Below are 19,419 nucleotides of genomic sequence, written 5' to 3' on the forward strand. Positions count from 1 at the left end.
CATTTCTTCATCCAGGTATGTAAATGCAACTTTGATTGTTCTTATTAAATTATAAGTTTCTCCAAAAATATTATTTATATGTTTCTCAGGTGACATATTATTCATAACAATGACTCCCAGGTCCTTCTCATTTTCTACTTTTTTTATTCCTTCTTCTCCCAATTTATATGCTCCTGTTATTCTGTTTTTGCTTTTTCCAAATTCCATTATACTACACTTTTTTGTATTGAACTCCATCTCCCACTTCCTACTCCATTCCTGTACTTTATTTAGATCTCTCTGTAGTGATTCACAATCTTCTTCTGTTTTCACTCTTTTCAGTAGTTTTGCATCATCTGCAAAGAAGCTCATATAGCTTTCAATTCCTTCATCCATATCATTAATATATATAGCAAACATTATTGGGGCCAGAACTGTTCCCTGCGGAACACCGCTTATTACTTCATCCCATTTTGAGTGCTGGTTTCTTATCACTACTCTCATTTTTCTTTCTTGCAAAAAGTCTTCCATCCAATTTAGTGTGTGTGTGTGTGTGTGTGTGTGTGTGTGTGTGTGTGTGTGTGTGTGTGTGTGTGTGTGTGTGTGTGTATTTACCTAGTTGTATTTACCTAGTTGTATTTTACGGGAAGGGGAGCTATGCTCGTGGTGTCCCGTCTTCATATCTCATTTTATCTAAACTATTTTTAAATTCATGTATTGGTTTTGCACACACCACTTTCTCATCTAACTTGTTCCAAATGTCTATTACTCTGTGAGGAAAGCTGGTTTTTTTTTCATATCTCTTCTATGGCTGTCTTTCTTGATTTTCTTTCCGTGTCCTCTTGTATTTCTATCATCCCATTTTATTAGATCCTCTCTATCAATAATTTCTATGCCTTTCATGATTCTGTAAAGTTATCAAATCTCCTCTCTCTCCTCTTTGCTCTAGTGTCTGTAGCTCAAGTTTTGCTAGTCTCTCTTCATATGATAGTTTTGAGAGTGTTGGTGCCAATTTTGTAATTGCTCTTTGTATTCTTTCAAGTTTTGTTATACATTTGTGTGTGTGTGTGTGCGTGTGTCAATCCACTCTATAAAACTGCTCTTTTATTGTTATATATGGGTCAAAATTATTTCTCTCCCTCTCCTTCCTATATACATCACGTGTGGTGTCAACTTGCCCCCCTGTAATCTCTCTCTCTCTCTCTCTCTCCACACACACACACACACACACACACACACACACACACACACACACACACACACACACACAAATGGCTCGGTGGCGGATACGGCTCGGTGGCGGATTGGTACGGCTCGGCGGCGGATTGGTAAAGCACTGGCCTCACAAGCTAGAGAACGGGGGTTCGATTCCCCGGCCGGGCGGAGATAAGTTGGGTTTGTCTCCTTTCACGTGTAACCCCTGTGCACCTAGCAGTGAGTAGGTACGGGACGTTAGTCAAGGAGTTGTGACCTTGCTGTCCCGGTGTGTGGTGTGTGAGTGGTCTCAGACCTACCCAGAGATCGGCAAATAATGAGCTCTGTGCTCACTGCCGTAGGGTGGTGTCTGGCTGTCTCGACAGAGACTGCAGCAGATCCGAGGTGAATACACACACACACACACACACTGGGGGCAATCATCTCCACATTGTATATACATACCTTTGTATTATATTATATTTTTATTGTAATATTCTATACACATCTTTTTTCTAGGTTCTTGGCGACGGGAGCATCATTCAAGTCATTGGCGGGTTTTTTTTTTTTTCCGTCTTGGAATATCTACCGTAGCTGGCATTGTCAATGAGACTTGCTTGGCTATTTGGGAACTACATGCAACGTGTCTGCCAATGCCGACAAAGCAATCCCTTTAAGATACAGCAAAGGAATTCTTTGATAGATGGAACTTCCCAATACCATTGGTTGCATTGACGGTAAACATATTCGCCTTCTGTGCCCAAAGAACAGTGGCTCCATTTATTTTAACAATAAAAAAAGTCTCAATCGTGCTACAAGGTGTTGCCGGTCCAGATCTCAAGTTCATTTTTGTGGATGTCGGGGCGTACGGGAAAGAGAGCGACGGAGGAATTTTTGGAAGATCAAAACTTATCATCTTTTGGACTCCAATGAATTTAATCTTCCAGTAACTGCCAAAACTACAGCAGACTTGCCAACACAACTGCCCCTCTTCCTACTTGAGGACGTAGCATATCCGCTACTCAAAGACCTTATCACCCCTTATGTCACAGGCATGTCTAAAAAAAAAACAAGTGTTCAACTATGCGTTCGCGTTGCCACCGGGTTGTTGAAAGTGCATTCGGAATTCTGGCCGGAATGTGGCGTGTACTACGCACCAAGGTAAAACGAGCTACGCACGGCAATGAAGGTGAATGTGGACAATGCCACTACTATCACACTGGCAACAATCGTTCTCCATAACTTTGTTTTATCAATGGAACAAGTAGATCCAACAGATTACGAAGATTGGATTGGTGACCATCCTGACAATCATCAAATCCGGTATCGCGAAAGACCATCGGCCTCATGGATACGTGACCAGCTAAAAAATTACGTTAATGGTATTGGTGCGGTTCCATGGCAGGCAGGTAGAGCTGGATAAACTGTATATAGTCATATGTTGTAGACTACGGGGACTTTACTATTTCTTTTTCCCTGTTATTATTTTCAATATGGCATAATTATTGTTATTAGTGACCTATTATTGTTTACGTTAAAGTAAAACAAAAGAGGATTGCTTTAAGATCGGAAGAAGAGAAAATTTCTATTTTGATATTGTAATCAAATTTGCCATGCGTGGTAACATTAATAAAATTCCCAGAAACCCTTGTACATTACATGTATATTATGGAAATAAAAAAGTAATTCTATTTTATATTTCATGCCCTGCTAGTTTAGTATTTCACTTGCAAACACTTTAATTTCTACTAACCGGTGACCAATAATGTGGCGAAAGTGAACGAATGTTGCATAGTGTGCCTGGATGGTTGGTATGCTCGTGTGAGTGATGCGTGATGTCGGAGAGAGTGTGTGTGTGTTTAATTTGGGAGTTTTAAGCTCCCACGGGCTTTGGTTGTGAGCCCGTTTGGTGGGTGATTGGACTTATGAGTGTGTGTGGGCCCAACCACACACACTCATACATTCACAAGATGTGCATACGTATATGAAATACGTATGCACATCTCGGTGAATGCACCCTTCCCAACGTGAACTGTATTCGGTGTTTAGTAATGAGTAGCAATGTTGTAATAAATTTTAAGAAAAGAGGGGGGAGGGTGATTCAATGTATGAGTGGTCGTGGTTTGGCCACGCCCACCCATACATTTACCGGATGTGCATGCCTATGTGAAATACGCATGCACTTTTCGGTGAATTCACCCTTCCTGACATGAACGGAGTACAAGTGCAATAACATAAAATAATTAAAGGGGGGGCTGACACTCCACCAGCCGACGCAGTTCATAATCGCTTAGGTGACGGCATAGGCGACGCACAAGACCCTCAGATGTTGTCGGAGGCCCTCTCCTCAGAAAAGCAGTTGCGGAACAATGCTGGAGGTAGTGCTTGAGGGTGGCTTCAGGGTGGCTACAATGGTGGCATCTTCTTTCTTCAGGTGTCGAATCTCTCTTGATTTCCCAGAAACAACGGTCCTCCAGTCGCAGACGGAAGAGCAGAGTTTCCACTTTTCTAGGTGTGGAGCGAGGAAGTACAAGGGGCTCATAGTCTGTGACTGCCCTGTACCACCTCGCCCTCTCTGACACCTCTGCCTCCAGTCTGTGCTGAAGGAACCGTTGTACCTGATTAAGAGCCCTGGTGCGTAGGCGCAACTGATTTCTGCTGAGAGGGACGACAACATCGACTTCGGGTCTTTGGCGCGCCGCTTCAGCTGCGGCGTCGGCTAGCTCGTTACCTGGGACACCTACGAGGCTTGGCACCCAGTTGAGCGTAACAATCCTGCCTTGCTGATGCAGCTTCAGCAGAAGTGCTAGGATGGAGGTCAGTAGGCGTACATTGTCGCTGGGCTGTGTCGATTCTAAGCTGCCTAGCAGAGACTGTGAATCCGTGTGGATTACCACAGAACCAGCCCGAGATATTAGAGCATGCTCTAACGCTCCTTGGACCGCTATGGCCTCAGCTTGGAGAGTGGACGCATGATCAGATACTCTCCTGCCGAAGGTCAAACCATCCGTCACGAAGGCAGCCCCAGCACTACGGGGCCTGTTGGGGTCTACGGAGCCATCCGTATAATAGACCGCCATTCCAGGTTCCGACAGTGCGCGGATGCCTTGTAGGGCCTGCGCTCGTACTCTTTCCTGGTCACATAACTTCTTCTTACTGAGAAGCTTTGGGACAACGAAGGTTGCAGGTATCGACAGCCATGGTGGGGGGGGGGGGCTTGAACTCTGGGTGTGGAGAGTCCCTACCCTTCTCAAGGAGAGCGCTGGTGAGCCTGAAGGAGTCCAGAAGTCCAGCCGCCTGTGATAGCCAGGTATCAGAGTGGATATGAGTACCCACCCGTCCCGGAGCTATCACAAGGCTCTGGCTTAGCTCAGTTATCCTGGGGCTCTGGACTATCTTGGCAAGAAAGTCGACCTCCAGCCCTCTGACCCGTGACGTTAATGAAGGCAATGAAGCCTCCATCTGGAGGTTAACAATCTTGGTCCAAGGTTGAGCTCCCCAGGATAATCCTTGCTGCGGCATTTTGGCAAGGCTCCAGGTCTTCAAGCTTGGCAGTCGCCACATTTATGAGAGCTGGGGCAGCGTAGTCCACCAAGCTGCGGACTGCGTGCACATAGAATGTGCGAAGGACCCGATGCGTGGCACCAAGTGCCTTCCCCGTCATTGCTCTCATAACTGTAGTTCTTGCCTTCAGTCTCTCTTTGAGATAGGCTAGTTCCTTCTGAAAGGTGAGCCTTTCATCAATCCAGACCCCCAGGTACTGATACCGGTGAACCCAGTCCAGCCTAAGGTCCTGGATGGTGAGGTGCTTCCCTTCTTTCCAGAGTCTCAATGCCATGGCCTTCGATTTTGTGGGGGAGATCTTTAACCCTAACCTGCAACATTCGGTCGCTACAGCGCTTAAACATCGTTGAGCCCTGTTGAAGCACTGCCGTTTCCCAGGATCACACCTACGTGCAATAGAAAAAGGTGAGTTAATGTCCATGCGTCCGTAACAATAATATATTTGCCACTTCCCGCAAGAGGATTCTGGCCAAAAGTTCCTGGAAGGTTGGGTATGACATCCTAAAGTAGTTGAAGAATTTGCATTCATCAACTTTCAAGTCTTCATGCAAGATGTACAAATTTCCCTGCAAGAATCTAGTGTTATTTATAGGGTGATTCCAAAACTGATGACAGTTTTGTTTTCATCGTCTGAATAACTGCATAAACAAACGCATCTTTCTTCCGTGCATCCTTCGTCTGGAGCAAGGTCTATATATAGATCTTGGTCTGGAGATGGTGGATGACCGAAAGGAAGGTTCAGACGGGAACGCAGGGCGGTGGTAGGGGTCTGCTGGTTTGTCAGTGAAACGCGAACGTGTGGCAAACACGTGTATAAAAATTTGACGCGTTCCTGTGCGCACGTTTGACGCGCGTACAGAAACGCCCGCTCGCCCGTGTGAGCCTTTGAGTTCACAATCACATTTTATTACTACTTGGCCCAGATGTTTCAGGTAGACAAATTCCTATCAAAAATATAAAACAATGAGGAACAACATAGCAAGGAGAAGGAATCAAAGTTAAAATTAAAAAGAACAATTTCAGCAACTGAAAAGTTATCATAAAAATAGTACATGGAGAAGAGAAGAATGTGAAAGATTAAACTGATCTATAAACACAAAAAATCTTTATTTTGTATAAGCGAGTTGTCTTAATGGTCCACTGCAGGACTGGTCTATCCCACGGTGGGATAATAGGACTTCTGTACCTCGATACAGTAGCATAACTTAGTTTGTTAAGTGTATGTGTATAGTGAAAAAAAATTGTGCAATTTTGGACATTTTGGAATGGCTATGGTGTGGTCTGAAAGCATGCTTGACTATACTGACTAGGTGCTAACACTTAGATAATACACCGGTCTATGATGTAACCGATATACTTGAGACAGGGAACGTTGGCTATGTTCTACTCTTAAGTTTAGCATAGTAATGGCCGTCCGATCAGGACAACTGCTTACGACCGAGCGACAAAAGCGGTGTTGCAAACTCGGCACACGCTTCACACAATTGGCAATTCACATTATTCACCCCGTCCAAGTATATGAATATGATGAAACTAACAGAGATGATGACTGAATACGTCTCACGTTTTCCAAAACAATCTCATTCAACTTTATCAGATAAATGTCTTGGAGGACATCTGGTACGTCTTGATCGTTGCAGTGCTCAGGGGCAGGCAGCTCAGCTAGGCTTTGGCATAGTTCAGGCATGGTCCTTCCTTGTCGCATTAGTCCCTCTGCAGTCGACAGGAACAGGAACGTCCACCGCAGGTCCGCCAACCATGTTCTCGACTCTGGTTAGCCAAAGAATGATCGTCATTGTGACGGGCTTTTTCGCTGTCTGGCTCAACCGCTCTAATGTCGCTATCGCCCGAAATTCTTTCTCGCTGGTCGGTCGGGTTGTCGGTGCCAGTCAATGTACAGACCAAGATCTAAGAATATAAGGTCTAACCACTTCCGATCGAATTTCGAGGGAGTTGGCGCAGCAAGCCCGTGAACGTCACCTGGCTTATCAAAGTGGGGTTAGCGGGTCCTATAGCTGTCAGTTGAAGTTGGTCCGTCGTTCGAAAATGACGTCGCCTTAGCTCGCACCGCTCCACTCAATTAGTTATATTCTGACAAATATTATATAAAATATATATATAAATATATATAAAATATTATAGTTCCTGTCTATATATATGAATATATAATATATATGATATATAATATATATATTTAATATATAAAATATTATAGTTCCTGTCTTCCTTGGCGTTTCACATTTTCTTCAGTGTATCACAGAGAAAAAAATGGACGCATCCAAATGACGTCAGAAGCTGCGCAGAACTGCTCCAGCGGTTAGACCTGTTTACTTAGACCTTGGTACAGACATCATCGATTTCTTTCCGTTTTGATGAGCAACATGTGCCCATTGTGGGTTCACATGTAGCAGGTGAATTACTTCGTATTTAGACTTCCGTAGTGCTTTCTTCAGGAGTGCAGTCATGGGTTGTCAGCCAAGAAGGGACAGCCTTCCCGTACATCGCCTTGCATGAGTGGTAGAACGAGCGTTCGTGTGGTGTCTTGATTGGTGGCAACGCACAGAAGAGACCTCTTGCTGTGCAGTGCATCTCAAAGTACGATTTCCTACATTTCAATTGAGCATGAGTGGGACGAAAGAACCAGATGTATAGTACGCCACAAAGTCCTATTGGACTTTTCGATTTGTTCATTGCCTTAAGGATTGTAGGCGGACTCCACGTTCATGTAGGAAGTCTCAAAACTTGGACGTCACAAAAGTAGGCCCCTTAACTGAGTGGACATAATCAGGTAGGCCCTATACTGAAAACAGATTGGATAGGCATTTGCTGGTAGTACTCGCAGAGGTATTTTCGGTTGCGAATGCGAACGGGAACCGACTATTTGTCTACGATATTTAGGATGTATCAATTCTTTGAGTTAGATGGCAAAGGACCCTTGTAGTCAATTGCTAGTCGCTCAAATGGTCGAGTTGCTCTTATTATTGTTCCAGGTTCTTTGGAGAATTTTTGTTTTACCAAGGCACATATCACGTTTACGAATCATCATGCAAATGTCCTCGCCTGAGAATGGGAGGTTTTGCTGTTGTATGGTGCGTCATTCTCCGAATGCCAGTGTGGCATAAGGACTCATGAATACGAGTAAGATCGTCAGTTTGCGTGACAGAAGCAGAACATCCGGAAACACAAGAGAGAGCATCAGTAAATTGATTCTTCGAAGTGATGTCAAAGGTGAAGCAACTCAGTTATAGTCTCCACCGCATTATTTTTTCATTCTTGATTTTCCCATGGTTTTTGGAGTCAAACATGAAATGCATTGATTGTTGATCTGTTTTCAGCCGAAATTTGCGTTCAAGCAAGAAGTGACGCCATTTCTTGATTACTTCCACGATTGCACAGGCTTCATGTTCGAAAGCTGCTTGTCTCTTCTCCGATCCTGAAAGGGATCAGAAGAAAGCGATTGGTTTTCCATCCTGGGTTAGTGAAGCAGCGATAGAGCCAGTAGGTGCATCAGTCTCAACCATGAAGACAGCACTGTCATCTATCGCTGACAGAGTGGCCCGTATTATTTCACATTTCAGTTCTTGTAGTGTCTGTGGTGCTGTCTCCAACATGGGAAACGTGTTCACCATGACAAGTGAATGAATTTTCTCAGAGAAGTTTGGCACCCGTTTTGCAGTGCGACAGCAGACCAACTGTTCTATTGAGGCTAGGTTTGTTGTTTGGTAAGCTAATCTCCAACACAGGTCACATCCGTTCTGGGTCTGGTTGAACTTGAAGGTTAGTCACATGCCCTAAAATGGAGATGGAGGACTGAGCACAGGCACTCTTCTCCTTGTTGACAATGAGACCATACATATACCAAAGGCATTTTCCCCCTTATATGGGAGGTAGCCAAAATACAAAGGCATAAAATCCACTCCCACCCATTTCATCCCCATATTCTCCACACCCATCCACTCCCTCCCTTCTCCTTATCTCGGCTCCTCCTGGTTGTCAGGTCATCCCTGCATCTCGCCCACTCCCCTGGGTCAGAAGCAGTGTTACAAGATAGTGAGACCACACTTCTTGAAAATGTCTGAGGTTCTTGTCATGTTCCTCTCATGAGTGTCTGCAGATTGTAATTTCATCTATGTAAGCAAATGTATCCTTGAGGTCCTCTTTGGCAATTAATTTGCCGAGTACCCGCTGAAAGCATGTAGCACCATTCGTGACTCCGAAGTGAATTCGTATTGTCTCCCGTCTGCTTCGAAGGTGGTGAATGGACGTTTCGCTGGCATTCAATGGAATTTGTCGATATGCCGACTTCAAATCTATAGACCTGAAGTAACTGCAAGACAAAATCTTCTCGATCATTTCGATTATTCCTGGTACTGGGTAAGCAATTGAGTCGGGGAATCTGTTGATAGTTTGTGAATAATCAATCTCCACCCTTTTCTTGCTACCTTGCTCTACAACAACTACCTGAGCTCTCCATGGGCTGCGGCTGGGGATGATGATGATGATGCCTTTGTTAAGTGGTCTCTCAACATCTGTCTTGACATACTTGATGTCTGCTTTAGGATATCTTCTAGACTTTACTTAAATTGGTCGGCAATATGGAGTGAGATTTGCAAAAATAGCTAGAGGTTTGATTTCTGCAGCAAGGAGCCCATACTGTTCCAAGGGAGGTTCCTCACCTGCAAAGCTCATGGAAATCTATTTTTGTTTCAGAAAATTATATCCCAACAATATTGGAGTGCATAGGTCATCTAACAGGTGCAGATAAATTCCAAAGTAGGTTTTCTTATTAACAGTAATATAAACCAGGGAACATTTAGTGATTTCAACAGACTTTTGAGGATGCCATGGATACTTGGCCTGATGAAGGGACAATTTTCATATCCAGGGTCTCTGCTACCTCTGAACAAATAAAACTTGCAACTCCCAGTGTTGACCAGAGCATTTATTAATTTCCCACCATCCAGTTCAACTGGTATGACAGCTGAGGAGAGACTCTTGCAGTGTATTGGAAGCAGTGGCTATTGTTGCCACCAACATAGAAGCAGATAGACAGTTTGTGGTGAGAAGCATGCTGTCTCTGTGATAATTTACATACATGGGCATAATGACCTACCTTACGACACTGGGCACATGCAGCATTCTTAGCAGGACAAGTAGATCTAGTATGCAATGTTCCTACACAAGAGTAACATTTCTATCCATGGGAAGCAGCAACATTCTCACTTAACTCAAGATCAGGTCTGCCACAAGGTTCATCAAATCCTTCATGGATTCCAGCTGCCAATCAGAATGCAGATCAATGCCTAGTGATGCAGCAACTGGTGCTAAAGCTCCACTAGTATATGAAGCAAAGTGTAACTGTGCCAGTTCAAGGGTTCAAGCCTGACTCACAGCAGAAGGTAAATCTAATGAGAGATTTTCTAACAAGCATTGTTGGATAACACTGGATGACATACCTATTATATAGGTATCTTTGATGGCCAGCTCCTCAGCTTAAGTGCCCATACAAGCCTCCTTCACTCAGCAGCTAGGATTTTCAGGTTATCTGGGAATGAGTCTACTGTCTCCCCACTTTGTTGTTTACAAGTAGCTAGTTTATGGCAGGCAAAAACTTCATTTTTCAGCTTAACGAATCTAGATTTCAAAAGATTAATAGCTCCAGCATAATTCGAGGCATTCTTGATGACTTTGTACAGTTTGACAGACATGGGCACAAAAGAGCAGGGCCCCAACATGGGTAAGACCCCTGGGCGAGTCCACCTTCCACATCCGATGGTCACTAGCACAATTCACATGTAACATTCATCCACAAAACAATGTTTATATACACATCATTCATACACACAACTCATGATAAATAAATCATGCATCAAAAATACATTAGGGGGAATTTGCTTTACCTTCTTTTCACCAAAAGTGCCGCCCCCTCCAAAACCTATTGCCCCCCCTGCCCCTCCCCTTGTCGGGGCCCTGCATAAGAGAGCTAACTTATCTGGTTGTAATTCCAGCTTAATGGCTGTGCAGAAAGCTTCAAAAATGTCATGCCACATAAGCCATTGACCCTCTGCATCTGCTGATTCAGGTTCAACATCCAGAGGACTTGGACGAAGGAATTTATCCATATTAACATTAGAACAAATTGATGTAACCAATACACTTGAGACAGGGAATGTTGGCTTTGTTCTACTGTTAACTTCAGCATTGTAATGGCTGTCCAATCAAAACAACTGCTGATGAAGACCGAAAAAACAGTGTTGCCAACTCAACACACACTTCACACAGTTGCCAATTCACACTGTAGTCTATAGTACCAGTACAGTAAGTCCTCATTATATGGTACATATGCATTCCTGAAAACCATACTGCAAATTGAAATTACCGTATACAGAACCCATTATAACATGTAATAATAGGATATTGCAGACGTACCTTCTTCCTGCTCTTTCCTCTTCAAAATATCTAGTGGGTACCGTATCTGTGAATTTTTCTTACCGTAAATAGAATTGAGGGTAGTAATTACCCATAACTGTGAATTTACTGGATAAAGAATTACCGTATAAGGAGAACTCACTGTACCTGATATCCACCATTGCAAAGAGAAGTCAAAAAGCCATGAATAAATGACTTGAATAATTACATGGCAATCGACCCACCACCTCTGGTCTCTCTTGCAGGAGACCCACAGCTCCTAGGTAGCTGGCAACAGCAACTAGATTGATCCATAAGTCATTCAAGAAAATAATTTTATGTTGTTATCTGGATATAGATTGGGACAGTGCAAGACAGTTGTTCAGTGTCGTCTGTATGATAGTTGTATCTGGGGCAGTTTGTTTTTATAGCAAGGCCTAATCTTAGTGCTGCACAGTGACCTGAATGCAGCCACGCAAGTGTGGCTTTTGCTTCTCTTGAGAGAGATTTTTCTGTATGGTTAATGTCTGTGTATAGATGACAGTGTTATGCAAAGAAGGGAGGGGCAGAGGATGGGGGTAGGGGATGCTTATGTGTGAATGGTATTTTGACACAGCCCGATGGAATTTCTATCCATCTTCTCTTTTTCTGCAAGAGGGGACAGAGAGGGGGGTCACCAATTAAGTGAAGCAGACTTGCTATGGATGTATTGTGTCTTGCTACATTGTTTCTGACCCAGGGCAGTAAGCAGGATACAGGGATGACCCACCATCCATGAGGAGCTAAGATGAGAGGGAGGAAGGGGCAGGGAAGGGGAGTGGAATGGATGGGAGTCTGTACCTACCTTTCACTTGGCTACCTCCATTGTAAAGGGGAAAAAGCTCTTGGTATATAATGTCTGGAGGAGTCTCATGGAGAAGAGCATTTCTGTTTCAGTCTTGGAGTGATCTGAGTGTGTACTTTTGTGTGGATGTATTATGTGGTGCCGGTGGAAAGTTGCCGAAATCTGAGTAGTACGCAGCTATTTTTTTTTTTTTTTCAGTTGGTTGTGTATGTGTAATATAATGAGAAGGGTAAGATACTGTTTTTTATTTCTTCTTTGAGGGTGGTTTTGGAATATCCAGTTATTATTCCCAATTTTTTTATCTTGTATGGGTTGAAAAATATTTGTTTTCCTAAATGCTGGGAACCATGCTGTGTAAGCTTCATCAATTGTGGTTCTCAAACACTATTTGTAACCTGTAATTAGAGTTTCCTTCTGCTATCCTAAGCCTGTGTTTGCAATTGGTCTTAATATATTTATTTTCTTGTTGATTTAATTTTCAAACCTTTAATATATAGACTGAGGTCATGTGAGTATCAAGTGTGGCTCAGATTTTTTGGGTTCTTTTTCAATCGATGGGTTTGGCCTTTCACTTTCACTACAGGACATTTCTTTGATTCATGGTACCTTGTCTCTGGATCAGGCTTAGAAAAAGCCTAGTACTTCCTAGTACTTACCAGGAATCAAAACTGGCACTCTCACCAAAAATAAAGCAGTTGGAGCAAAACAAAACAAAATACTATCCTCAATGCAATGATGCAGAACCATAAAGATGCATTACTCCATCACTAGTTTCGATGTCACAAAACCAGTAAAACACAAAAATACAAAACACACATAGTAAAGCTAAACATAGTTTTACTAGCAAAGACACAAAAAATAATGCAAATCACATTTTGAAGGATCATACAAGATATTAAAACTAAAAGAATAAGATATAGGAATTTTAATTTCACATTGAAAAAATTCTCGTGTTTCACTTCCTCTCAAATATATAAATACTCTGAGTAAAATACAAATATACAAAAATCATTCTTTTGTTATTCATAATGTTACAATGGTTAAATAACTGTCATTTTACACACAATACTGTACATAAACAAGTTAAAACACCAAAAATTCATTACAATACCCTTAAATCATAACATTTAAGCTGCAGTAATGAATAGAAATTGTGCATTTTTTACCTGACATGCTTACTATGGATTCTTTAAACCACAGTAAAATTATTAAATATATAACTATTCTGATTTCACAACAATCAAGCTACACAAGTTCTGAGGGTAAACAAAGCACTATAAAAAGATTCAAAAGTGACAAGGAGATAGTCCTGAAATAAATTCTTCCACAGAAATTTTGGCACACAATATTCAGGTATACCTTCTGAGACTGCTGTATAAGATATTAAATGTCCACATAAACTTAATTGCAGGATACAGTGTACAAGTTAATCATGAGAATCTTTGAAGTAAATGTTTGGGGAGTTATCTAACCATAGTGATGCAATAGTGGCACACAATTCTAATTCATACAAGTCATTGACATTTATTCCTAACATTGTATGTCATACCTCTAATTTGGTGACATAAATATAATTAAGATCAAAACTGCCATATTCAGGGAAAAATTGAAAACTGGACAAATGTTGATTTCATACTTCTTTAAATTTTTTCAACAACAGAAACAGTGCCTTGATACCATATGACAGTTTTGACAAATTAATCCAATCTGGTCCCATACTTATACATATTCAGTATTCCTTGCAAAGAACTGTTTGTAAATTCATATTACTTGGTTCATAGCAAGTTCTTCACACAGTAAGATGGTACAACCTCCATTATGCATATCATGTGAGTCACATTGTTGTCTAACGCTTCCAAATATCAGTAGCTTCTACAAACATGAATTACATGTAATAATTCTGCTTTTAGCATTAGCTTAACACTAGTGACACACATACACATATAGATATGGACATAGATACAAACATGCACATAAACATTTCTGACTATAATGCATTTTCTTCCTCTGACAGGAAGGTGGCCTGACTGTCACCAACACTATAAGAACAACCCTTTAGCCCAAAGGAGGCTGGTCAACTTCCCTATCATGTTGAATGTGGAATGCTTGGCACTCAAAACCAGTCTGCCAGAGCAGTCTCAACCACATGATACCAAAAGAGCTAATATAATTTTGGGCTGTCTAAGGATCAAAGCTCATGACCAGCCAGAAACAAATGCTATATACATTATGCTAGACACCTCTATCTTTCTGAACACTTATGTGAACAACAAAAGTTGTTGTCAGACATCTTTTAAAGAAAATAATTGAAAATAGTGAAAATACAATCCAGATAGGCGATTAACTGCAAAAAATAGGAGGAATGGGAGGCAAGTGGTAATGAAAATCCTTGGAATAATACTTTACTAAAAAAAAAAAAAAAAAAAAAAAAAGGACGTGGGTAATTGATATGATGAGTAAAAGGAGGAGACACTCAAGCAAAAATCATGAGAATAATGAAAAACAAGAAATATAGGCTGTTGCAAAAAGATCAAGACATGATTTTAAGAATAAACTGGATGTAGATATGAAAACAGGTCACTACGAGCATAGCTCTCGTCCTGTAAAATACAACCAGGTAAATACTATTTTCACATGGAGCCTGCAATGAGAAAAAAAAAAAAAAAAAGTGTGTAAAGTATCAGAAATGGCTTACAGCTCTAAAAGACTATCTTTAAACTATTTCTTGGGCAGTAAATCCATTACAAAAGTAAAAGAGAAAGACTTGAGAATGTTGATAAAAGACAACCAGTCACCTAACAGATATATCAGCAGGGTTGTAGGAGGGATATTTGGAATGTTGCAGAACTAACTTTTCACTATAAGGATAGAGATGATAAAAAATTATAGAAACCCTGATCTGCCCAAAATTAGAAAATGTGTCAGTGGTTCCAATATAGAGTGAAGAATATAAACAAGATCAAAAGTATACAAAGGGCAGCAACCAAACTGGTTCCCAGCCTGACAGATAAACTATATGCGGAGGAGGGACAGGACAAAAAGCACTGGGTCTGTCAATTTTGAAAGAGAAAAAAAAAAGTGATTTGATTACAGTATTCATGTCACTAAAGGGAAAAGGGACAGACTATATTGACAAAAGACATCTCTTGATTAGGGATAGGAGGGCTTTAAGAGGTCATTAGAACAATTTCAAAGACTACATGGCCAGGAGAAGCTAATAAGTTTGTCTACAAGGATAATGTTGGAATCATAGAAGCTATTTTGGTATAGCTTGCAGTAATAGTTGATCTATAGAACAAGGTATTGCAAGATCATAGGCTTAAACTCAATCTGTAATAGAAGGAAGTAATAGTAGCCTCCTGACAAAAAGACCTCCTTCTGGTAGAAGTCGATGGAATCACCTTGAAGTAGACTATGACATACAAATACCTTGGATGAGATGTGCAATGACCAAGTAACCCACAAAGGAGTAATACAAGATAGGATCAAGAAGTACAAGGCAAATGTCATCTTGTATCTCCAGTTGAATTACAAGAGCATACTGGTGAAAGTCAAGACAGCAATTTATAAGACCATCCTCCTGCCCATACTGACCTACAGTTGTGAGGCATGGACATTGATGACAAAAACGACATCTTGAGTGCAGGTGGTGGTGATGTGAGTTCTACATATGATCTGTGGAGCTACAAAGAGGGACAGGCTAAGGAATGAAAACATCAGGAGAGAGCTGGGTGTGGAAAGTATAATTAATTACAATAAAAGGTCCCAGCTGTGGTGGTATGGTCACATGGAGGAACGTAGGATGCTGAGGAGATTTGTTGTTGTTGTTGTCGTTCCCTAGACTGTCTGTCCGAGCAGTCCCGTCTCCCCAAGGAATGCCATAGCCGAAACTGGGTTTTCCCACAAATCCTTTATAGAGCGTATGTTGTGTTGTTTGCGTGCATGATTGTGTATAATGCAGTCTTCCATTATGTGTTGTATGGTATGGGGTGAAGTGTTATATCCTGGGCAGCTGTTCACAATGCGGTCATCCAGCCTCTTCTGGTAGCTTAGAAGTGCTGGGTGGTGACCGCACCGCAGTCTGGCCAAGTGGACTCTGTCCTTTCGTGGGAGAGAGGATTCAGAAGGGTGGATATCAGGGGGTCTGGCATGCAGCAGTGTGTTGTCTTTCAGTGTGTTAATGGAGCGGTGAGTGATATGATTATGAATATGTTTCCGGAGGCTGGTATTTGGTGGTTGTGGAGGAAGAGAAGAGAGTATCTGTGCGTGATAAAGGTCTTTGGGTGTTGTTTTAATGTTTCTTGATGTGTGTGGGTGTTCTGCTATGTAGTGTAGCGGGTGTAATGTGTTTGTGGTGGCTGCGGCAAGTGTTTGTGTGCCTCTCATGTCGAGGTGGTCCTTGACTTTGAGGACTTTTGTTTCATGGTGTAAATGGTCTGTAGGTGTTGTATTTGTGCAGCCTGTAATTGTTTTTAGGGCTTTGTTTTGTATGATTTGAAGGGTGTTGTGGCGTGTCTCACTGAGATTAGGAGCCCATGCAGGACTCGCATAATTTAACACTGAGCGTATGCATTGTTTGTATATTGTTATATTAGTTTCTTTGTTTTGTCCAAATGTTGTTCCAGTGATTGACTTAAGTGCGTTAAGTCTGGGTGTGCATTTGTTTTTTATGTTTGTGATGTGTTGTTTGAAAGACATGGATGTATTGTATGTTACACCAAGAATTTTCGGTGTGTTTGTGTGTGGTATTAGAGTGTTGTTGATGTAGAGATGAGGTATGTATTTGTGTCCTTTTGTCCAGCTGGTGAGAAGTGTTGCTGTAGATTTGGTTGGAGCTATTTTGAGTCTGTTTGTGATGAACCATGTGTTGAGTGTGTCAAGGTATGGCTGGATTATTTCTGCAGCTTTGTCTGTGTTACGATGTGTGCATGTGATTGTTATGTCGTCTGCGTAGGAAGAGATTTGTATTTCTGAGGTGTCTGGCGTGGGTAAGTCATGCATGTATAGATTAAATAGTGTGGGGGATAGAACCGAGCCCTGTGGTACTCCGTTCTTAATGTTTCTGATGTGCGATGATTGGCCATTATATTACACGTAAGCATTCCTACCTGCCAGATAATTGGCCAGCCATCTTTTGGTGTTATTGTGCATGTCTGTGTTATATATTTTATTTGTTAGGTTGTGGCGGGGGATAGCATCAAAAGCTTTACTAATGTCTAATGTTATAAGAAGTGTTCTTTGGTGGGGCCTATCTGAATTGATACCATCTAAAATTCTTTGTGTGAGGTTTGTCAGAAGAGTGTTTGTGGATTGTAGTGGCCTAAAACCGTGTTGTGAGTCAGCAAGGGGAATATGTGGTGTGACAAGTTTAAGTATTAGGCGTTCAATGACTTTAGAGGGGGTGCAGAGAAGTGTGATTGGACGGTGCGATGTTGGAATTGTTGGGTCTTTGTTCGGTTTTGGAATGGTGATTATTTTACCATGCTTCCAGATGTCGGGTATAGTGTTGTGTGAATAGCTGTAGTTTGCAATGTTTGTGAGTGTGTGTATACCTTGTGGTCCAATGTGTTTTAGGTGGATGTTGCTTATGTTATCAGGGCCACAGGCAGATGAGTGCTTGAGACTATGTATTATGAGTTTTGTCTGACTGTCTATGAAGGGTATATAGTCTGAGTCTGTGGGAAAGTCTTTCTTACGTCGAATGGTGCATCGGTCGTCAGGGTGAGAAGTGAGATGGCTTGTCTGTGCAAAATGACGTATGAGTGCGTTTGCTTGTTGTCTGTTTGAGGATAGATTATCTGTTGTTGTGATTATTGCTGCATGAGAGCGTGTAGTGTTACTGTTGGATAGTGTAATGCTGTTGAGTGTTTTGTACAATTTGCTGGTGTTTGTTTTGTGATCAAGTGTATTGATAAAGTTTTGCCAATTTTGTGTTTTTTGTTCATGTATTTTATTGGCAATCACAGTGTTTAGTGTTTGTATTTGGTCTGCTATGTTTTGAGGGATAGGTGTGGGGGTACCGTGTTTAAGTGTGTCACGTTGTCTGATGAGGCTTTGGATTTCTGGTGTGAAGTTGGGGTTGTGTGATTTTCTGTTGCCTCTAGGGATGTATCTCTTGTCTGCATTTTGTATGATTGTATTAAAAGTGTGCACAGAATTGTTTATGTTTGTGATTGGTGTACTGTTAAGTGTTTCAAAATGTTGTTCTGTCTCTTCAGTAAAAGCTTCCCAGTTAGCTCTCTTGTAATTGGTGTAAGTGTGTCTGTGGCCAACTGGGGTGCATCTTGTTTTGGTGGTGATGATGATTGGAAGGTGGTCAGAGCCAAGGGTTCCGACCACTCTCCATGATGTTGTTGGGGTTAGGCAGGGGGAGCAAAAGGTGATATCAGGAGAGGAGGGAGTGTAGAGGGCTTGGTGTGGGATATGTGTATGATTATGTGTGTTGTTCATGATAGTCAATGAGTCAAACTGAGTCTGTATATCAAGCCCTCTGTCTGTGTCAGGGTTGTCGACATACCAGGCAGACGACTTGGCGTTGAAGTCTCCACCCATGATCAGGTTGGGGATTGAGGCTAGTTGGCTAAAATGAGGCCTGAAGGTGTCTGGAACTGTGGGGGATGATTGGGGGGGAATGTACATGTTAACTATTGTCAGTGTTGATTTGTTGCCTGTGCGGATTCGAATGGATTGGATTTCTGTTGTGTTATCTGTGGGAGGGAGGAGAATTTTGGTTGTGGCACTTGTGTCCACAAAACAGATGGAGTTGTGGATCAGGGTGATGAGTCCACCGCCATAGCCGTCAGTCCGGTCTTGTCTGATGGTGGTGTAATTATGAAATGATGGTGTTTTGTGTGAGTGTCTTAGTTTTGTTTCTTGTAAAATCACAATGTGTATGTTGTGTTGTTTAAGAAAGTGTTCAAGTTCATGTTTTTCCGTGTTAATACCGTCAATGTTGTGTTGTAATATGTTGATGTTGTGTGTTTTGTATGTGTTGTATGTTGCCGTTTGGGGTTGAGGTTGGGGTGGTAGTGGGGAAGGTGTAGGATCTGGGTCAGAGGGGGGGAAAGGAGAGATCGGGGACAAAGGAAGGGGAGTACTAATCGGGAGTAAGGGCAGAGGGAAATTGTGAGTGGGTGAGGGTGCTGGCTGTGATTGGGGAGGTGGGAGTGGAGTTACTGGAGGGCAGGTAGAACATGTCCAAGTGTTTGTGTATTGGTTTGTGTCAGCAAGTGTTGTACAAGTGAGGTGGGCCCAGTTTTTGCACATATTGCACTGAACTGAGCCCTTTGTCTGTCTGCTCGAAGTAATGGGTTTAGAGCATGTTGGGCATGTGTATTTTGTGGTGGGCCCAGGATTGCTCTCTACATCTCCAGCTAAAAGTAGAAGAAGAGGGGTGATCGCCGGAAAATCACCCCTCAGTGCAGAAAAAA

Source organism: Oratosquilla oratoria, chromosome 5, assembly GCF_046742065.1.
Source record: "Oratosquilla oratoria isolate Oo_2021 chromosome 5, ASM4674206v1, whole genome shotgun sequence".
Classification (NCBI taxonomy): Eukaryota; Metazoa; Arthropoda; class Malacostraca; order Stomatopoda; family Squillidae; genus Oratosquilla; species Oratosquilla oratoria.